Raw genomic sequence first — 23185 nt, 5'->3', positions numbered from 1 at the left:
TGGGGGTGTGGTGAGGCTCTGCTCTCCCAGATCTTCCCAAAGTTACTCTGAGCCCTTGGGTCCTGTCTCACCCTCCCCTTCCTGGGGCCACGTGCTTCCGTGCTCAGTAGCTCAGCCGTGTCCCACTCTTTTGCGACCCCGTGGACTATAGCCCTCCAGGCTCCTCTGCCCTTGGAATTTCCCAGGCACGAATACTGGCGTGGGTTGCCATTCCCTTCTTCAGGGGATCTTCCTGACCCAGGGATCGAACCCGCGTCTCCTGGGTCTTCTACATTGGCAGACGGATTCTTTACCACTGAGCCACCTGGGAAGACCCCTGGGGCCACAGGCATTCCCAAAATGATTTGCGTTTTTACCACCTATCCAGAGGTTAGGGGGCCTCCATGTTCAGAAACCAGGAGGCACGATTTTACGAAGGTGTTTACATCACAGCTTTCTTTGAAAATAAACCCTAGGCAGGCATGGAGGATGGATTAAAATGTATGTTGGGAAGGGAGCAAAGCCTTTGGTCATGAACCATAAATGTGTATTTGAAATTGAAAGTGAGGTCACTCAGTCCTGTCCAACTCTTTGCGACCCCATGGACTGTGGCCTGCCAGGCTTCTCTGCCCATGGATTTTCCAAGCGAGAACACTGGAATGGGTGTCATTTCTTTGTACAGGGGATCTTCCTAACCTACGGATGGAACCTGCCTGTCTTGCATCTCCTGCCTGCTGCCGCTGCTGCTAAGTCGCTTCAGTCGTGTCCAATTCTGTGCAACCCCATAGACGGCAGCCCACCAGGCTCCCCCATCCCTGGGATTCTCTAGGCAAGAACACTGGAGTGGGTTGCCATTTCCTTCTCCAATGCATGAAAGTGAAAATTCAGAGTGAAGTCGATCAGTCGTGTCCGACTCTTAGCGACCCCATGGACTGCAGCCTACCAGGCTCCTCTGTCCATGGGATTTTCCAGGCAAGAGTACTGGAGTGGGGTGCCATTGCCTTCTCCACTCCTGCACTGGCGGGCAGATTTTTTTTTTTTTAATGACTAGTGCCACTTGGGAAGTGTTTGCACACTATGAGTCTGGGCTAATGTATAGCAACGTGTGTCCATCATGACAGTTTTACACAGATTATTTCATGGTTCTGGAAGTACTCTAGACTCAGGATATTTATAGCCTGAACTTTACAACCCCTGGGAAACAGTGACTATAATATCAAAAAACTTAATATCAAACAAACTGCACAATCAAAAAATGGGCAGAAGACCTCATTTCTCCAGACATTTAGGTGGCCGCCAGGTACATCAAAGATGCTCAACATCACTAATTATTAGATAAATGCAAGTCAAAATTACAATAATATCACATCCCACATCAGTCAGAATGACCATTATCAAAGGGCCTGCAAATAGTATCAGAAATGCTGAGTGGCGGTTTAGTCACTAAGTTGTGTCCTACCCTTGTGACCCCATGGACTGTAGCCCACCAGGCTCCTCTGTCCATGGGATTCTCCAGGCAAGAATACTGGAGTGGGTTGCCCATTTCCTCCTCCAGGGGATCTTCCTGACCCAGGGATCGAACCTGGGTCTCCTGCATTGCAGACAGATTCTTTATCAACTGAGCTATGAAAAAAAGCCTAGAGAGGGTGTGGAAAATAGGGAACCATCCTACAGTGTTCATGGGAATGTAAACTGCTACAATCACTAAAGACAGCAGGATGGAGGGTCCTTAAAAAACTAAAACTTAAAACAGTATCATTTCAGTTCAGTTGCTCAGTCATGTCCAACTCTTTGCGACCCCATGAACCGCAGCATGCCAGGCCTCCCTGTCCATCACCAACTTCCAGAGTCCACACAAACCCATGTCTGTTGAGTCAGTGATGCCATCCACCCATCTCCTCCTCTGTCGTCCCCTTCTCCTCCTGCCCTCAAACTTTCCCAGCATCGGGGTCTTTTCAAATGAGTCCACTCTTCACATCAGGTGGCCAAAGTATTGGAGTTTCAGCTTCAACATCAGTCCTACCAATGAACACCCAGGACTGATCTCCTTTAGTATGGAATGGTTGGGTCTCTTTGCAGTCCAAGGGACTCTCAAGAGTCTTCTCCAATACCACAGTTCAAAAGCATCAATTCTTCGGCACTCAGCTTTCTTTATAGTCCAACTCTCACATCCATACACGACTACTGGAAAAACCATAGCCTTGACTAGATGGACCTTTGTTGACAAAGTAATGTCTCTGCTTTTTAATATGCTGTCTAGGTTGGTCATAACTTTCCTTCCAAGGAGTATGCGTCTTTTAATTTCATGGCTGCAATCGCCATCCACAGTGATTTGGAGCTCAGAAAAATAAAGTCAGCCACTGTTTTCAGTTTCCCCATCTATTTGCCATGAAGTGACGGGACCAGATGCCATGATCTTAGTTTTCTGAACGTTGAGCTTTAAGCCAACTTTTTCACTCTCCTCTTTCACTTTCATCAAGAGGCTCTGTAGTTCTTCACTTTCTGCCATAAGTGTGGTGTCATCTGCATATCTGAGGTTATTGATATTTCTCCCAGCAATCTTGATTCCAACTTGTGCTTCTTCCAGCCCAGCATTTCTCATGATGTACTCTGCATATAAGTTAAATAAACAGGGTGACAATATACAGCCTTGACGGACTCCTTTTCCTCTTTGGAATCAGTCTGTTGTTCCATGTCCAGTTCTAACTGTTGCTTCCTGACCTGCATACAGGTTTTTCAAGAGGCAGGTCAGGTGTTCTGGTATTCCCATCTCTTTCAGAATTTTCCACAGTTTATTGTGATCCACACAGTCAAAGGCTTTGGCGTAGTCAATAAAGCAGAATTAGATGTTTTTCTGGAACTCTCTTGCTTTTTCCATGATCCAGCGGATGTTGGCAATTTGATCTCTGGTTCCTCTGCCTTTTCTAAAACCAGCTTGAACATCTGGAAGTTCATGTATTGCTGAAGCCTGGCTTAGAGAATTTTAAGCATTACTTTACTAGTGTGTGAGATGAGTGCAATTGTGCAGTAGTTTGAGTATTCTTTGACATTGCCTTTCTTTGGGATTGGAACGAAAACACCTTTTCCAGTCCTGTGGCCACTGCTGAGTTTTCCAAATGTGCTGGCATATTGAGTGCAGCACTTTCACAGCATCATCTTTCAGGATTTGAAATAGCTCAACTGGAATTCCATCACCTCCACTAGCTTTGTTCATAGTGATGCTTCGTAAGGCCCACTGGACTTCACATTCCAGGATATCTGGCTCTAGGTGAGTGATCACACCATTGTGATTATCTGGGTCGTGCCCCCTCTTCTTAATATCTTCTGCTTCTGTTAGTTCCATACCATTTCTGTCCTTTTTTCAGCCCGTCTTTGTGTGAAATATTCGCTTGGTATCTCTAATTTTCTTGATGAGATCTCTAGTTTTTCCCATTCTATTGTTTTCCTCTATTTCTTTGCATTGATCTCTGAGGAAGGCTTTCTTCTCTCTCCTCGCTATTCCCTGGAACTCTGCATTCAAATGGGTATATCTTTCCTTTTCTCCTTTGCTTTTTGCTTCCCTTCTTTTCACAGCTATTTGTAAAGCCTCCTCAGATAGCCCTTTTGCTTTTTTGCATTTCTTTTTCTTGGGGATGGTCTTGATTCCTGTCTCCTGTACAATGCCACAAACCTTCGTCCATAGTTCATCAGGCACACTGTCTACCAGATCTAGTCCCTTAAATCTATTTCTCACTTCCACTGTATAGTTATAAGGGATTTGATTTAAGTCATACCTGAATGGTCTAGTGGTTTTCCCCACTTTCTTCAATTTAAGTCTAAATTTGGTAATAAGGAGTTCATGATCTGAGCCACAATCAGCTTCCGGTCTTGTTTTTGCTGACTATATAGAGCATCTCCATCTTTGGCTGCAAAAAGTATAATCAATCTGATTTTGGTGTTGACCATCTGGTGATGTCCATGTGTAGAGTCTTCTCTTGTGTTGTTGGAAGAGGGTGTTTGCTATGACCAGTGTGTTCTCTTGGCAGAACTCTGTTAGCCTTTGCCCTCCTTCATTCTGTACTCCAAGGCCAAATTTGCCTGTTACTCCAGGTGTTTCCCAGAGAAGGCAATGGCACCCCACTCCAGTGTTCTTGCCTGGAAAATCCCATGGACAGAAGAGCCTGATAGGCTGCAGTCTATGGGGTCGCTAAGAGTCGGACACGACTGAGCGACTTCACTTTCACTTTTCACTTTCATGCATTGGAGAAGGAAATGGCAACCCACTCCAGTGTTCTTGCCTGGAGAATCCCAGGGACGGGGGAGCCTAGTGACCTGCCATCTCAAGGGTCGCACAGAGCCGGACATGACTGAAGCGACTTAGCAGCAGCAGCCAGGTGTTTCTTGACTTCCTACTTTTGCATTCCAGTCCCCTATAATGAAAAGGACATCTTTTTGGGGTGTTAGTTCTAGAAAGTCTTGTAGGTCTTCATATAACTGTTCAACTTCAGCTTCTTCAGCATTACTGGTCGGGGCATAGACTTGGATTACTGTGATATTGAATGGTTTGCCTTGGAAATGAAGAGAGATCATTCTGTCATTTTTGAGATTGCATCCAAGTACTGCATTTTGGACTCTCTTGTTGACTATGATGGGTATTCCATTTCTTCTAAGGGATTCCTGCCCACAGTAGTAGATATAATGGTCATCTGAGTTAAATTCACCCATTCCAGTCCATCTTAGTTTGCTGATTCCTAGAATGTCGACGTTCACTCTTGCCATCTATTTGACCACTTCCAATTTGCCTTGATTCATGGACCTAACATTCCAGGTTCCTATGCAATATTGCTTTTTACAGCATCAAACCTTGCTTCTATCACCGGTCCCATCCACAACTGGGTGTTGTTTTTGCTTTGGCTCCATCCCTTCATTCTTTCTGGAGTTATTTCTCCACTGATCTCCAGTAGCATATTGAGCACCTACCGACCTGGGGAGTTCATCTTTTAGTGTCCTATCTTTTTGCCTTTTCATACTGTTCATGGGGTTCTCAAGGCAAGAATACTGAAGTGGTTTGCCGTTCCCTTCTCCAGTGGACCACGTTCTGTCAGACCTCTCCACCATGACCTGTCCATCTTGGGTGGCCCTACACAGTGTGGCTTAGTTTCATTGAGTTAGACAAGGCAGTGGTCCATGTGATCAGATTGACTAGTTGCCTTGTGATTATGGTTTCAGTCTGGTGTTCAGTTTTATGTTACCATAGAACAGTATGGTGTTTCCTTTAAAACACAGATTCCTGAAGTTTGGGGGAAATGAACTCAATGGAAAATAGGTAAAATATATCTAATTTAAAAATCTCATTTCTCAGTTCTTAGTAAATCAAAAAGTTTGAAAGCATCAATTTTGATCTAATGCTTCTTAATTCTTCAAAAGACCAGGGTACAAATACAGACACACTCTTCATTCTTAGTTTTTTCACTGCTAATGTATACCTTCATATGTTTATATATTGCATTCAGTGTATGTCAAAGCCATGGAAAGAAGCTTCTTTAAGCATAGACAAGAAACACGTGCTAAAAATACATAGTGTAGAATTTTATGAATATTAGTTCAGAATATTAACATGGCTTTTAATTTTAGTTCTTGTCAGTTTTTAGGGTTTGCACTTGTTAAAATGAGACTGTGGCAGTCTGTGGAATGCCTCAGTTCCACAAAGGACCACGAGGGAAATGAGGGAGGTAAGTTTCTGACTCTAGGTCCTGAGAGAATTCACAGGCAGCCTTGAGGGCCCCCCTGAGGGAGATCAGGCTAGAACCAGGCTGAGATAGCTCCAGTACTTGGGGTTCAGGCCTTTATAAGGGACCCTGGGTGAAGTGCTGTGGGCTCCCCAGGCTGAGCGTGGATGGGTCCATTCAAACCAGAGGAGCAGGATTCTGGTGAGTGCTGTGAGGGTGTCATTGAAGGGGCGCCTGTGCAGTAGACCCTGGGGTTCAGAAAGACTGCTGGTCTCAGGGAAGGGGGTCATCTAGTGCAGGTGCTCACAGGACTGGCTGGTGTGAGTTCAAGGACCTGCAGGCTTCCTGCTCCCCAGACAGATGCTGAGGCAGCAACAGCACGGAGCAGTCAGGGAAACTGTCAACAATATCTGTATAATCTTTCTTATTAGAACCGTCACAATGTCCCAGCAGTTACAGAGAGAGAAAAACGTACAATGTAGAAATGATGGGAAATACAGGAAATTATTTGAGGTTTAAAGGCACTAAGGAAGCTAATTTCTACAGATGCCATCCCTCTGTGCTAAAAGTAGTTTATTATTACAATACCTTCCCTGCAAACTTAAAAAACGTGGGAGAGGTTAATTTTGGCTTTGGTTAACACTTCATTACACATTAAATGTAACACTACAAACCATTCTCTTCTATTAATCAACATATATTAATTCACACAGTCAACATAAAACATTTTATAATCCACTCTATGATCCTTGGGCTTCTGAGGTGGCTCTAGTGGTAAAGAACTCGTCTGCCAATGCCGAAGACATGAGACATGCATCTTACTTTGTGATCACTGTGTGATTCTTGATTAAATAGAGATTACAAGCTTTCAGAAACATTCCTGTTCCTATGATAAAACGATCTGAGAATTGTGGTTTCTATGATTTACAAAACGGAGGCCAGTTATTTAGTAAACATGGACGTACATTAACTATATGAGTTTTCCAGGAAGGGTTTTCTACACTTTTCTCAGGGAGAAGGAAGATGTCCTTACCTCAAGTCTGTCTGGTAATATGCATGATTTCTCATGTTGATGTAATAAAAGTACAGCGTACATCGTGAGAAACGTTGGACTGGAAGAAACACAAGCTGGAATCAAGATTGCCAGGTGAAATATCAATAACCTCAGATATGCAGATGACACCACCCTCATGGCAGAAAGTGAAGAGGAACTAAAAAGCCTCTTGATGAAGGTGAAATTGGAGAGTGAAAAAGTTGGCTTAAAGCTCAACATTCAGAAAATGAAGATCATGGCATCCAGTCCCATCACTTCATGGGAAATAGATGGGGAAACAGTGGAAACAGTGTCAGACTTTATTTTTCTGGGCTCCAAAATCACTGCAGATGGTGACTGCAGCCATGAAATGAAAAGACGCTTACTCCTTGGAAGGAAAGTTATGACCAACCTAGATAGCATATTCAAAAGCAGACACATTACTTTGCCAAGAAAGGTTTGTCTAGTCAAGGCTATGGTTTTTCCTGTGGTCATGTATGGACGTGAGAGTTGGACTGTGAAGAAGGCTGAGTGCTGAAGAATTGATGTTTTTGAACTGTGGTGTTGGAGAAGACTCTCGAGAGTCCCTTGGACTGCAAGGAGATCCAACCAGTCCATTCTGAAGGAGATCAGTCCTGGGATTTCTTTGGAAGGAATGATGCTAAAGCTGAAACTCCAGTTCTTTGGCCACCTGATACGAAGAGTTGACTCATTGGAAAAGACTCTGATGCTGGGAGGGACTGGGGGCAAGAGGAGAAGGGGACGACAGAGGATAAAATGGCTGGATGGCATCGCTGACTTGATGGACGTGAGTCTGAGTGAACTCCAGGAGTTGGTGATGGACAGGGAGGCCTGGCGTGCTGCGATTCATGGGGTCACAAAGAGTCGGACATGACTGAGTGACTGATCTGATCTGACCTGATTAGTTTTATTCTTAAAAATCAAGTGACATAAGTATTACAATTTTAGAACAAACCTCTGTCTTACATTAATACAGAGAATGATTCCTGAACACTTCCATCATGGTGACCTATAGGGATGTTTGATGTCAATGACATACAAAACCACTTAGATATTCAGTGTACACATTACATTACTGTGTTCTTCATCTTCTAATGGAAAATAAATACGAATGATTTCTCTCTAGGTTAGAAGGGCTTCTCTTATCTTTGAGGCAGCAACCATCAAAAACGAAAGTCAATTTATACACTATGAATGAACCTTACTATGTAGAAATCTGAGAGTCGAATTACATTCATTTTGGTTTCTTAATAATTTCAAATAATGTTAGTATAAACCAAGATACATTGATAATAACTGTACGTCTCCAAACATCCACCCCTTCATCTTGTGTTCCATACTAACATATCAATTTTCTATGCATTTTAACAATGGATTACCTTCTACAGTATTCTCAATTTAGAATCATTCCAGAAAAGAGGTATAGATGCAAGTCTTTCTAGTATGCATTCTCTGATATTTATTTACATTTGATTTTTAAGCACAATTCTACATTTTTTACATTATTCACACATTTTTCAGGGTAAATGCTCTCATTTTTTTTTCTAAAGTGTGTAAATATTTAGGACAAACCTCTTTTATCACTTACTGACTTCTAGCGTTTTTCTCCAGTATGTGCTGTCTAATGTCAAGTGAGGTGATGGCTCTGATTAAAGCCTTTGCCACATTCCTTGCAAATGTAAAGTTTCTTCAGAGCATGAAATCTCTGATGTCTAGTGAGACTTGAAAGTGAAAAGTGAAAGTGAAGTCACTTAGTTGTGTCCAACTCTTTGCGACCCCAAGGACTGTAGCCTACCAGGCTCCTCTGTCCACGGAATTTTCCAGGCAAGAGTACTGGAATGGGTTGCCATTTGAGATCTGGGTAAAAGCTCACACTCTTTACATTTGCATAATTTCTCCCCAGTGTGAGTTCTTTGATGTTGAGTAATGCTTCCAAACCAGTTAAAGGTTTGGCAACATTCCTTACACTTAGAAAGTTTCTGGGGCTTCCCAGGTGGCGCTAGTGGAAAAGAACCTGCCTGCCAGTGCAGGAGACAAAAGAAACTTGGGTTCAATCCCCTGGGTTGGGAAGACCCCCTGGAGGAGGGCATGGCAAACCACTTCAGTGTTCTTGACTGGAGAATCCCGTGGACCTCTGAGGAGCCTGGAGGGCTAGAAGAGTCGGACATAACTGAAGTCACTTAGCATGCATACACGTGCTTGTACAAAGTTTCTCTCTGGTGTGAATTTGCAGATGTATAGTAAGACTTGAGCTCTGATTCAAGGCTTTGCCGCATTCTTTACATTTGTAAGGTTTCTCTCCAGTATGGATTCGCTGGTGTCTAATAAGAGCTGAGTAATGGGCAAAGGCTTTGCCACAATCCTTACACTTATAAGGCCTCTCCCCAGTATGAATTACCTGATGTTGAATAAGATTTGAACAATGGATAAAGGTTTTGCCACATTCTTTACATGTGTATGGTTTCTCCATGGTATGAATTCGCTGATGTTGATTAAGGCTTGCATGCCACTTAAAGGCTTTGTCACACTCCTTACATTTATTTTTTTTTTCCAACGTTTTATATTTATTACTGGGTCTCAGACTGATAGTGAGGAAATAACATCATGAGCCAAGCATTACAGTAGTGATGTTTTCATTGTGATTTGGCTGCTTAAAAAAGTGGTCTTAACATGTGTGCCACACATGTTAAGACCACTTCTTATAGACCCAGCTTGCTTCTTATAGACCCAGCTTGGTTCTTCTCCAATGTCTTCTCTTGGAGTTGTACCTGATTTTATTGCCAGTTTTCATTCGAATCCATTGAGGAATGGGACGATTCTGCTTTTGTTTCTTGGCCAGGAATTGCTTGATCCTGAAAGTCTTGTGAGAAGACATGGTGAGGAGAGAACTCAACCGCACATAGGATGGCGGAGAAGAGAAAAGAGCCACTCCTTACATTTAAAAGGTTTCTCCCCAGTATGAATTCTTTGATGTTTAGTAAGTTTTGAGCTCTGATTAAAGGCTTTTGCACACTCTGTACATCTATAAGTCTTCCCCCCAGTAAGAATTACCTGATGTTGAATAAGACTTGAACAGCAGCTAAAGGTTTTGCCACACTCTTTACATTTATATAGTTTCTTCCCAGTATGAATTTGCTGCTGTTGAGTAAGGCTTGATTGCCAGTCAAAGGCTTTGCCACAGGAGAGTGAAATAGCTGGCTTAAAGCTCAACATTCAGAAAACGAAGATCATGGCACCCGGTCCCATCACTTTATGGGAAATAGGTGGGGAAACAGTGGAAACAGTGTCAGACTTTATTTTGGGGGGCTTCAAAATCACTGCAGATGGTGACTGCAGCCATGAAATTAAAAGACACTTACTCCTTGGAAGGAAAGTTATGACCAACTTAGATCGCATATGGAAAAGCAGAGATATTACTTTGCCAAGAAAGGTTTGTCTAGTCAAGGCTATGGTTTTTCCTGTGATCATGTATGGATGTGAGAGTTGGACTGTGAAGAAGGCTGAGCGCCGAAGAATTGATGCTTTTGAACTGTGGTGTTGGAGAAGACTCTTGAGAGTCCCTTGGACTGAAAGGAGATCCAACCAGTCCATTCTGAAGGAGATCAGCCCTGGGATTTCTTTGGAGGGAATGATGCTGAAGCTGAAACTCCAGTTCTTTGGCCACCTCATGCGAAGATCTGACTCGTTGGAAAAGACTCTGATGCTGGGAGGGATTGGGGGCAGGAGGAGAAGGGGACGACAGAAGATGAGATGGCTGGATGGCATCACTGACTCGATGGACTTAAGTCTGAGTGAACTCCGGGAGTTGGTGATGGACAGGGAGGCCTGGCGTGCTGCGATTCATGGGGTCGCAAAGAGTCGGACACGACTGAGTGACTGAACTGAACTGAACTGAACTGTACATTTGAAAGGCTTCCTTCCTATATGAATTTGTCTATGTCTGTTTAGACTTGATGATTTACTAATAACTTTTCCACATTTATTACATTTGCAGCATTTTTGCTTAGTCTGAATAAGTTTTGAAGACTGATTACAACCTTTACCGTATTCACAACAATTATGATTTTTCTCTCCAATATGAATGCTCTTATAACTAGTAAGATTTGAGCTTTGATAAAAGACATTCCTACATTGATTACTTTTAGAATCATTGATAATTGAAGTCCCTGATATTTCATAACATTTGGGTCTTGGTCAAGGTTATACCCAGTTTCATTGCATGAATAGCTTCTCACTCCATCATACATACTCTTGTAATTATTGGGAGTAGAGCTCTTATGTAAGGCATTACTCATTTTACTACACTTGTAAAGTTGTTCCACACTAAGTATACCTCCACATGTATTGGACAGTGATGGTTCACTAAGGTCTCTCCTGGTATTATCAACATTACAGATTTTGGAATGGGCAGAAAATATTTGTTGGTTGAGGAATAATAAACCCTTGCTAAAAGATTCATTAAATTGATTATATTGGGAATTTTCCCCCTCATTTTTAAATTTCTGGTTTTCAGGCATTTTTTGAATGTATGTTTAATCGAAGCCTATGTTCAGAATTGTGTGACTGATTATTTGCAGTAGAAACTGGATGACTTTCCAGATTTTCCACATTTTTCTCAAGAGAACATGTATGTTTCAAACAACAATGTGGGTTTTTTCTTACCAACATACACTTCTCTGCAGATGTTGATGTCTCAAATTGGTGTTTTTCCCAATTTGACTCATATCCTTGATTTCTGTTGGCAGTAACGTTTGCATTATGGGAAACTGTCTCAATTTCTTTATATCCATGTAAATATCCTCTCTGTCCTTCACATGCCCTTGTATATTTGCAGTCTTTCATTAAATATAAGTTGCCAAGGTGAACTCTTTCATACATTTCTAGCTTTGCTTTGGAGATTAAATCTTCTAACTGGATTTTTTGGCATCAAATCTTGCATGTTATGAGATGACACAGCTGAAAAATACCAAAGAACATGGTATTTTACTTACAAGTCTCAGTGAATATCCTTTAAAATTTACATAAAATTGATGAACCCTTAGCTAGATTGAGACAGAAGGACCAAGATGACAGAGGACTAGGCAGACATGGAGTTGATCTCTCTCCACAAATGTATCAAGAATACATCTGCAAATGTAACAATTCTCACAGAGCCTCTGCAGAAAATTAGCAGAGGACGTGAGACACCTAAAAGGACAAGAAGGATTCCTGCTGAGTGAGGTAGTTCAAAAGAAAGAAGAAGGAAAAGGAGGAGGAAAAGAAGCAAGATGGGACCTGCAACCCTGAGGGGAGCAGAAAGAAAGGGGGTGAACTCCACATCCGGGGAAGAGAACATGGCAGCCAGCGTGTGGCAGGAGGACAGAGTGAGACCTGTACACGGGGTACTGACCCCTGCCCTGCCCACCCAGCCTGAGAGGGTGTCCACCACTGCAGACAAGGGCTCAGGGTGCTGAAATGTGGGGTTTGGAGAGCAGACCCAGGCAGAGGACTGCGGTTGGCTCTGAGGAGATATCCTCAGGGGACGGGAATGAGGGGAGAGCTCTGCAAACAGGATGCTTGAGGTAGAAGCCTGAACCACCATAGTGCGGAGCGCCATTGGTGAGTGATGCCCAAGGCGAAGACCCACCATTGTTTGTAGCCTCTCTCCCCCTGTGCCGGCCCCTTCTCACCAGGCAGTGCGAAGGCCTCCCGCCAGGGTGGGTGCTCTCACCATGCTGGCTGCTGCCTCCTCCTCTGTGCCCCCTCCCTACCAAGGTAGACTGGTGGGCTCTGGGAAACCTCGGGAGCAGGTGCCTATGGGTCGTCCACATGCACAGAGCGGGCTAAACACTGCTGAGCCCTAGGGTCTGGAAATTAAGGAAGTAAAGCTGAAATCTTCTACTGGAAGCTGCACAAACTCATTTCTATACCATCACAACTGTCTTTGTAACCTACAGAGCATCTGAACGGACAACCAGGGCTCCCCCAGTCATAGAAGGTGTAGCTTTAGCAGCTGTAGACTTTGCGGGCTCCTACACTAGGGGGCGGGGCCAGGCCGGAGTCTGAGCTGCCCCACAGCACCACAGTGGGTCCAGCTCCATGATGAATGCCATCCTGGGACCTGACTTCAGAGGATCTATGCTGGTGACCTTCTGAAAACAACATCTGAGAGACACCAGGGCCGTGTGCCAGCATACACATGGTTAAAGTAGGGCCAAGGGCAGTGCCAACACAGGGCCACATGAGATTCACACAATGGGTGAAATTGACACACACAGCACACACAGAGGTGAACATCCTCAGAGGAGCAATACTCAGGGCCTTCTCTCCCAGTGGGTGTGCTCCACTCCCACCTTCCTCAACCACAGATCAGAATCACAGCGAAGAAACAGATCTGGGTGGGCTCTATTCCACCCACCAGGGAGCAGACCCCACCACAGACAGGGCAGTGACAGCCACAGAGCCAAGGGGAAGCTCGCTTCAATATCCAGGGCAGGCTCGGGTCACAGTAACAACAGTCAAAGCCCAGATCAAGGAGATAAGGGCACAAACCTCTGGACCAACCTCACCCATGAGGGTGCAGACACCACAGCAAGAGGAACTAGGATCCTGCAGCCTTCATAAGAGAGACCACAGGCACAAAAAAATTGGACAAAATGAGAGGACAAAGAAATATGTTGTAGAGGAAGGAGCAAGATAAAACCTACAAGAACCACTAAATGAAAAAGAGATAGGCGATCTAGTGATGACTTTTTGCTTTAAGTCATGTTGAATTGAGACATTTTCACAAATACTAGGTGCTTAATAATTCTTTAATCCACTTCTTACCACATCTGTTTTTATTTGAGCATATTCTATTCAATGTTTGAATCTAAAAATCATAAATGACATTGACATACAACTAATCAGAAAGTGAGAATATATAGAACAAGTCCGGGGAAGCTGATAACAAATAAGATAAACTTAAGTAGTAGTTCTTAAGAAATTAAATAAGAAATGAGACTTTAAAAATATGATGGGAACACAGGGAACTCTGCTCAATGCTCCGTGGAGACTTAAGTGGAAGGAAATCTAAAAGAGAGTGGATATGTATACGTATAATTGATTCTCTTTGCTGTACAGCAGCACAACATTGTAAAATAGCTACAGTCCAATAAGAACTTTTTAAAAAGATGTCTTCATATAATCTAAAAATCTTAACAGTGAGGAACAACTGTAAAAATATGGTAGAAAATGATCTAAGCTCCCATGTCAATTTATTTGAAAATTCATTGAGTTAAATGAATACATTAAAGTATTTTAGCATTGAGAAGTCAGAACAAATACACTTAAGATATTTAACATGAGTTCATATGAAGAAAAGGGAAACTTTGAAGTAACCCTGAGATTTGCATTCTCTCATTTTGGGGAGGTTTTGATCTATGCAGTGAAGACATTACTTGAGTTTAAAATTTACAAGGTCATATTTGTAGCTTGCAGTGTTATAGATAATATAAATCAGGAAAAAAAAAAGTGTCTCCAGTTTTCCTAGAACTTTGGCAGTGAATCTACAACTCCACTCACACACTTCTGTCTGAAGGTAGAAACAAACTTTAAAAAGAGTATCATAGAGTCACTCAGAAATGGGCACAGTTTTCCTAGGATCCCCAAGAAATGAAAGAGCAGCCAATTCATGCAGGTTGACACAGGCCAAGAAGAGAATTTTGGTTCTCACTGTGAGTGAGAAAAGTAATCACTGCAGATGAATTCATGAATGATTAAAGAGACAGAATGGGGCAGATGTCCCTCTATGACAGCAACAGAAATAAACCCAGACTTTTCCAAAATCTTATCCACTGAAGCAGATCTTCCCAAATCACAAGACAAAGGATGACTTCTTCATAGATCCTTGGACCTCTCACCTGAGTCATCGACTCCATCCATTCACAGCTACCTGGGTATGTGGCTGCTGTCTCCATTCTCCTTACATCCCACAGATGCTTCCTTTGCTCCAGAAAGATGACCAGATCTGGCTTAGAGACAAGAAGACCTGTTCATCAGAAAAAGGAAACTTAGTTGTGCTGGAGATTGATCAGTTTCCAATCCAGTGTATATTCAGGTGAGAAGAGAAGGTGTGGTAGAATATTAACACAGCCTAGAAAATGATTTCCCCAAATATTTTATTGAAAGTACCTTTACAACACTAACAAATACATAAAAATGAGAACCTGAGATTCTGGTAAAGTACTACAAGGCAAAAGTAAGTAGTGGAAATCTGATTTTGAAATGGGGGCAGAACTATTTTATACCACCGAACTTATAACATTCCTAGTAATCCAGAGAGAAGGAGGTAGATTACATCAAGGAAGAGGAAGGTTAGAACCATAAATCATCATGAAGTCTTTCTAATCTCACAAACTTCCATTTTTTTCCCTAAAAAGCAGGGGTCTGAAACTCTATTATAAGAAGCAGATAATTCCAGGAGACATTCTAGAAATGCAGGAACCAAAACCCTGAGGGTAGATAAGGGATTCTGGAAGGCAGTTATCCTCACCCAAGGAGGCCAGTTCCCATAGTTCTCTAACATCACTTCCCTGTACAATTCCCGCTGGCCGAGGTCCAGGCACTCCCACTCCTCTAGAGTGAAGTCTATGGTCACATCCCAGAATGTCAGCAGTATCTGAAATACAAGTTACATGTGCCATGTGGCCATAGCAAGACTTCCTAATGTGACCCAAGATGGAACCAGCAAGAGAAATGGTTTTGATTTAGGAGAATGTCTGGTATTACACAAGAATATAATTTTTACACGCTAATGTTCTCTATCATATTTTTAGCCCCAGAAAAAAGATGGTATACAATTCACAAAACCACTGTAGAGATTCTTTTTATTTGGGAGAAAAACTGTATTATGATGTGATCTACAGAGGCATATTTATTTAGTATGTTGTTCTTGTGTTATACAGAATAAATCATCTATCAACCAAACCTGAATATTTTTCTCCAAACTGGGAATATTTTTTAAAAGTGGATTCCAATTCAAGGGTTCTGGAGTCAGGCCAGAGTTATTCTTCTTTAACAAGCTCATTTTTAACTGGATAGTTCATGGTTATTACGTCAAGGCTGTATATTGTCACCCTGTTTATTTAACTTATATGCAGAGTACATCATGAGAAATGCTGGGCTGGAAGAACCACAAGCTGGAATCAAGATTGCTAGGAGAAATATCAATAACCTCAGATATGCAGATGACACCACCCTTACGGCAGAAAGTGAAGAGGAACTAAAAAGCCTCTTGATGAAAGTGAAAGAGGAGAGTGGAAAAGTTGGCTTAAAGCTCAACATTCAGAAAATGAAGATCATGGCATCTGGTCCCATCACTTCATGGGAAATAGATGTGGAAACAGTGTCAGACTTTATTTTTTTGGTCTCCAAAATCACTGCTGATGGTGACTGTAGCCACAAAATTAAAAGATGCTTACTCCTTGGAAGGAAAGTTATGACCAACCTAGATAGCATATTAAAAAGCAGAGACATTACTTTGCCAACAAAGGTCCGTCTAGTCACAGCTATGGTTTTTCCAGTGGTCATGTATGGATGTGAGAGTTGGACTGTGAAGACAGCTGAGTGCCGAAGAATTGATGCTTTTGAAGTGTGGTGTTGGAGAAGACTCTTGAGAGTCCCTTGGACTGCAAAGAGGTCCAACCAGTCCATCCTAAAGGAGATCAGTCCTGGGTGTTCACTGGAAGGACTGATGCTAAAGCTGAAACTCCAATACTTTGGCCACCTCATGCGAAGAGTTGACTCATTGGAAAAGACTCTGATGCTGGGAGGGATTGGGGGCAGGAGGAGAAGGGGATGACAGAGGATGAGATGGCTGGATGGCATCACCGACTCGATGAACATGAGTCTGAGTGAACTCCGGAATTTGGTGATGGACAGGGAGGCCTGGCGTGCTGCAATTCATGGGGTCGCAAAGAGTTGGACACAACTGAACGACTGAACTGAACTGATATCCTTGTACTTTTCTGAATCTTCATTCCATTAACTTTGGAGAGTTTGACATTGAAACACCAATTTAAAATCATAATTCATCTATTTTTAATATATATTATATAATAGAATCTATGTAACTTTGTTCTGTATTTCACATGTCTCTCACATACACTTTTATAAAATAAAAAATAAAATGAAAAAATAAAAAAGGAACATAGACAAATACAGAGACAATTCTGCTGCTGCTGCTGCTGCTGCTGTCACTTCAGTCGTGTCTGTGCGACCCCATAGATGGCAGCCCAACAGACTCCGCCGTCCCTGGGATTTTCCAGGCAAGAACACTGGAGTGGGTTGCCATTTCCTTCTCCAATGCATGAAAGTGAAAAGTGAAAGTGAAGTCGCTCAGTCGTGTCCGACTCCCACCAACCCCATGGACTGCAGCCCACCAGGCTCCTCTGCCCATGAGCTTTTCCAGGCAAGAGTACTGGAGTGGGTTGCCATTGCCTTCTCCAAGAGACAATTCTAATAAATGTGTATACCAGTGTAGGTAACTGGGAAAAACATAAAAATATACCTCAAAATGGATCAAATAATGTTATCATTTTTGTGCATACACACTAAAATGGGAAGTATATATGTTTTAAAAGTGAGAAAAAGTACTCAAGTCAATAAAGTCTGGTTAAATTTCATTTATTTGTGGATGATAATCTGTATTCTTTAAATACACTAACATACAAACGCACATAACAATATAAAATAAATTAGAGTTCTTGGTTCTGAGTCCTTTCTTTCAAAATCTATATCACTTGTGTTGAGCTATATTTTAGAAATTTAACATAGTTACACAAACATTAGGAATAATCGTAACTATTTGTGAAAATCAAAAAATGTGAAAAGATGATTATTTGAGATATGACAGTGGAGTACAGTGTAAACTCAGATCTGGACTTGCACGATGGAAACCTCCACTTCCAAAACCCAATATGCACACTAAACACAGGTTTGTTCAGTATCCAAAGCAAAGAGAAACTTAAGAAGGTATGGATTTCTACTGTAACTGGTGGCTTCTGTATGTCCCTGACAACCATCCAAAACCTTTCTTAAAGATGAAGAGGAAAAATGTGAGCATCACAGTGCTGGAATCTCACATAAGACCCTGAATCAGGAAAGATGCAGTATAATGGGATAAATGGTAAGAGGTGATCTGAATCTACCCTGAAAAATGTCAGTCATGCAAATTTCAGTTCATATATACCTCCCCGGCTCTGCATCTTATATTTTAAGAGCAAGTTATTTTAATGATATAGACCTTACATTATTATTTCTTTTTGTTTCAAAATTTTCTGAAAAATTCCGGACCATTGAGTTCATTCTATTTATAACTGCATTTTCTTACTCCTGTTCTAAAGATCTGAAGTTGCATACAGATGGAAGCTCCTCACTGCAATTCCTCTACTTCCCTAAGATCCCAGCACCAAACTACATCCCAGTGGGAATCTTGGATACCAGTGACTCCTCATGTTGATCTCTCACAAAGGGAATACAGTTGAAAGTCACTAAATCACACAGAGAATTCATCTTGCTCTATAGAAAGCTGGGATACAGACAATGGAGAAAGGGCTCTGAGACATAAGGGAGAGGTGGTCTAAAGAGCTGGTCTTCACTATTGTAGGAAAAAGCAAATAGTCGAAAACAAACAGCCCAAGCCCCGCCCCCACCCCCACCACCACCCCCCAAAAAAAATACGAGTAGAGAATTAAAGGTTTGCAGGTTCTCAGTCCAGGCATTTCAGGAGGAAAAGCAGACACAACCCCAGACCCAGGACAGGACATGTACCTGAGAAGCTGCCATTTCCTCCTCTTCTGCGTCTTCTCTAGGGAATGTTATGCAGCAAACACACCTCTGCATCTTGAGAAAATACCTTTAAAGGCATCCGCACAGCTCTATAACCTGCAACCACCTCTCCTGTACTCTGTCTCAGGAAAGATTCAAGAACAATCACTTCCTACTTGGAGACCAGCCTGTGAACTTATTTCTTGATTGTTCTCTCCCCACAGAGAGTTCCTAACCCTCTGCTCACACAGACCATATGAGCTGACTGACTTCCCCAGTCCAAATCCAGTTAGACCAACCCTGCTGCCTCTCCTCAGACTGAAGCCTGGCCTCAGCTCTCACAAATGGACCAGGAGCCACATGCTTAAGCCAGGCCTCCCCTTAGAATCCCCTGGAGCACTTCCTACACACCACTCTGATGCTCCCACAGGACCAAGAGAGAACTCTGTGGGGAGGGCACAAGGGAGGTCATTTCCTAATACTGATCACGTGATCCTGATGGAAGCAGATGGAAATCACTTGGCCAAAGATTCTTTCTGAACCAGTTCAGTGAATACAAAGCCCTCGAGGTCAGGTTCCCCACTCTAAGAGGTAATGCATCTGCAGGTCTGAGGTGGGGCCATGAAAGGAGTCTTTACCAAGTTTCCTGTTTATTCTGATGCTTCTCCCCCAAGACCAGGTTCAGAAGGCGAGCTGAAGCCCTCACACTCAGCACACCTGAGACGTCTCAGGAGGGGAGGGTCTAGGATGGGAATTTCTGAAGGTCAAGCAGAGAACCAAGTAGAGAAAGCTCCAGTACTTGGGGTTCAGGCCTTTCTAAGTGACCCTGGGTGAAGTGCTATGGGCTCCCCAGGCTGAGCGTGGATGGGTCCGTTCAAACCAGAGGAGCAGGAATCTGGTGAGCTCTGAGGGTGTCATTAAAGGCGGGCCTGTGAAGTAGACCCTGGGGTTCAGCAAAACTGCTGATCTCAAGGAAGGGGGTCATCTAGTGGAGGTGCTCACAGGACTGCCTGGTGTGAGTTCAAGGACCTGCAGGCTGCCTGCTCCCCAGACAGACGCTGAGGCAGCAATAGCACGGTGCAGTCAGGGAAGCTCTCAACAGTACTCTGTATGGTCCTTCTTATTAGAACCGTCACAATGTCCGAGTAGTTACAAAATGAGAGAGTAGATACAACATAGAAATGGTGGAAAATATCTGAAGTTATTAGAGGTTTAAAGCCAAATGGCATCTCTCTTTGCTACCAAATAGTTTGTTAGTCTCTTCTCTACAACCTTAAAAAAGGTGGGAGAGGTTAATGGTGGTAGTAGTGGGTTAACACTAAATTCATTACAATCAACCAAAACACTAAAAACTATTCACTTTTATTAATTAGCATATTTAGAACATAGTTGAAATAAAACCTTTTACAACCCACTGTGTGATCCTTGATTAAAATACAAATTATAAGCATAGAGAAAGATATTTATTTTTCTGATACAATGATCTGAGAATTGTGATTTCTATGGTTTACAAAACAGAGGCTAGGAATCACTTAGTAAATTGACAAACCCTAATTATATGATTTTTTCAGGAAGGGTTTCCCATACGTTTCTAGGTTACCACAGAAGATGTTTTTATTTTAACGTTGTCAACTAATATCTATGACTTTCGTTGATATTATAGATATGTCAATATTTTAGTTAACCGTCACTGAGTTCTTACAAATCAAGTGATATAACTACTGAAAATTTAGAACAAACCTCTGTCTTACTTTAATACATGGAAAGAGTCCATCGTCACTTACATGACGTGACCTACAGGGATATTTGATATCAATGACAAACACCTCCATTTAGATGTTCATTGTACATTTTACATTACTGTGTCTTTAATCTTCTAATGGAGATTAGATATAAATGGTTCCAACACAATATAGAAGGTCTTCTCTCATCTTTGAGGTAGTAACCATCAGAAAAAGTTTGTTTCTACACACTAGAAACAAAGCCTAGCATGGAGTATTTGAGAGTTGAATTACATTCATTTTGGTTTTCAAATAATCTCAAATCATGTCAGTCTAAACAAGGATACAATGCTAATAACTGTAACTTCTTAAACACCAACCATTCATCTCATGATCCATACTAACATATCAATTTTCTATTGATATGAAACATTGATTCAATGTTTTAACTACAGATTACTCTCTGCAGTAATTCTCCTTCAGAGTAACTTCAGAAAACAGGATTGACGAAATGCTTTCTAATAAGCCGTCTCTGATATTTACTTAGATTTGAGTTTTGATTAAATACTTTTCTACATGTTTATTACATCATTCCCATGTGTTTCTTGTGTAAACTCTCATGTTTTCTGGTGTATGTTTACGACAAATCTCTTCCATCACTTGTTTTATTACTATGTGTACTCTCAAATGTCTAGTGAGATGACCGCTCTGATTAAAGCCTTTGCCACATTCCTTTCATTTGTAAGGTTTCTTTTCAGTATGAATTCTCTGATGTTTATGAAAACTTGAGCTCTGACGAAAGGCTTTGCCACATTCTTTACATATATAAGGTTTCTCTCCGGTATGAATTCGCTGATGTTGAGTAAGGCTTGAACTTTGGGTAAAGGCTTTGCCACATTCCTTACATTTATAAGGTTTCTCTCCAGTATGGATTCGGCGGTGTGGAATAAGGCTCGTAATTTTGATAAATCCTTTGCCACAATCCTTACATTTATAAGGCTTTTCTCTAGAATGAATTACCTGATGTTCAGTAAGACTTGAGCAGCAAGTAATGACTTCACTGCATTTGTTAAATTGGTTGGACTTCCCAGTATGAAGTCGCTGATGATGATTAAGACTTGAGTTCTGTTTAAAGGCTTTGCCGCACTTTGTACATTTATAAGGCTTCTCTTCAGTGTGAACTCGCTGATGTCGAGTAAGACTTGAGCTACAGTTAAAGGCTTTGTCACATACCTTACATTTATAAGGTTTCTGGCCGGTATGGATTCGTTGATGTTGTGTAAGATCAGTGCCACGCATAAAGCCTTTGCCACACTCTGCACATTTGAAAGGTTTCCTTCCTGAATGGATTTTCCTATGTCTACTTAGATTGGATGAGTTAGTAAAGACTTTCCCACATATATTACATTTGTTCTCTTTCCGTGGATTCTGAATCCTCTGCTGTCGAGTAAGATCTGAAGACGGATCAGAAACTTTCCGGGGTGCTCCAAGCGATTCTCTCCTGCTGTTCCCCTTGCAATCTCCGCGCATTGTCGCCATGCCTTGCAAAACTGAAGAAATCGAGGACAATCGGCTCACAGCTGGGCGAAAGGATGCCAAATCTGTCAAGATCAAGAAAAATAAGGATGATGTGAAGTTTTCAGTTCGATGCAGCAGATACCTTTACACCTTGGTCATCACGGACAATAAGAAGACAGAAACGCTGAAGCAGACTGAGCCCCCAGGTTCAGCAGTGAAGGAGCAGAAATGAACCACACACACTGATTTAAACTGGATTCAAATTTTAAAAATCTCAAAAAAACAAGGAAAAAAAAGAAACATTATCATATTTATTATAATTATAAGTCTGCTCTCCAATATGAATACTCTTATATAAAGATGTGTTCATTGATAAAAGATATTCCTACATTTATTACTTTTAAAAACCTTGTGTGGACATTGAGGTCTCTGATACTTGTTCAGGTTTGAGACTTGTTCAACCTTATGCCCAGTGTCATTGCATGTATAGCGTCTCACTCCATCACAAATAGTCTTGTAATTATTGGGGGTGGAGCTCTTCCTTAAGGCCTGACCTATTTTAGTACACATGAAAAGTTGTTCCCCATTAACCATATCACGATATGTATTGAACTATGGTGGTTGGATTAAGGGTCTTGTATTATTATCAATATTACAAATATTGAAACAGAAAGAATATATCTGTTGTTGGAAGACTAATGACCCCTTGCTTACCGATCTCTCAAACTGCTTGTATTGGGAGTTTTCCCCCTGATTTTTAAATATCTGGTTTTCAGACATGTTTGAATTTATGTTTAATTGAAGCCTATATTCAGAATAGTTTGAATGAGTATTTGCAGTATGGACTGGATATCTTTCCAGATTTTAGACATTTCCTTTCAGAGAATATGTATATTTCAAAAATGATGTGGGTCTTTGCTTAAAAACATGCACTCTCTGCAGATATTGATGCCTGAAATTGGTGTTTTTCCCAAACTGACTCATAGTACTTTTTTTTTTGACAGTCATATCTGTATTATGTGAAACTGTCTCAATTTCCTTATGTCGTTGCAAACATCCTCTCTGTATTTCACATGCCCTTGTATATTCCCAGTCTTTCATTAAATGTAAGTTGCCAAGGTGAAATCTTTCATTTATTTCTAGGTTTGCTTTTGGGAATACATCTTCTAACCCTGGATCCATTGGCATCAAACCCAGGGTGTCCTAAGAAGATGCAGCTGAAAGATACCAAATAACAAGTCATTTTAGTATTTTCTGTGAACATCCTTAAATATTTACATGACATTGATGAACGTTTGCTAGATTAAGGATAAAATAGAGATGGAAAGATCAAAATGGCAGAGGATTAGGAAGACGTGGAGTTCATCTCTCTACAGATGCATTGAGAATACATGTGCAAATGGGACAACTCTCACAGA

At 41.7% G+C, this 23185-nt stretch overlaps 1 long non-coding RNA gene and 2 pseudogenes across 4 annotated transcripts; 1 reads left to right on the top strand and 2 right to left on the bottom strand.

Annotated features, from left to right (window-relative positions):
- Window positions 1-9277: 9277 nt before the first annotated feature.
- LOC147354507 (large ribosomal subunit protein eL39 pseudogene) lies at window positions 9278-9668 on the bottom strand (annotated as a pseudogene). The gene has a single exon (XR_015146483.1). The product of XR_015146483.1 is annotated as a large ribosomal subunit protein eL39 pseudogene (transcript).
- Window positions 9669-11558: 1890 nt separating this feature from the next.
- LOC147354506 (uncharacterized) lies at window positions 11559-18668 on the bottom strand. 3 transcript variants are annotated; one of them, XR_015146485.1, is made up of 3 exons: window positions 18532-18668; window positions 14654-14749; window positions 11559-11697 (listed from the first exon to the last, which is right to left on the bottom strand). It is a non-coding gene; the product is annotated as an uncharacterized LOC147354506 (long non-coding RNA). The 3 variants fall into 3 exon arrangements; XR_015146486.1 differs by lacking the exon at window positions 18532-18668 and adding an exon at window positions 15254-15383; XR_015146487.1 differs by lacking the exon at window positions 11559-11697 and adding an exon at window positions 12472-12587.
- Window positions 18669-21643: 2975 nt separating this feature from the next.
- LOC147354505 (large ribosomal subunit protein eL38 pseudogene) lies at window positions 21644-22004 on the top strand (annotated as a pseudogene).
- Window positions 22005-23185: the final 1181 nt, after the last annotated feature.

The sequence above is a fragment of the Bos grunniens genome, chromosome 18, assembly GCF_055505025.1.
Source record: "Bos grunniens cultivar Pamir isolate PY7600 chromosome 18, Bosgru_T2T1.0, whole genome shotgun sequence".
NCBI lineage: Eukaryota > Metazoa > Chordata > Mammalia > Artiodactyla > Bovidae > Bos > Bos grunniens.
Note: the sequence above shows the minus strand (reverse complement) of the source record. Positions and strands in the feature narration are given on the sequence as shown.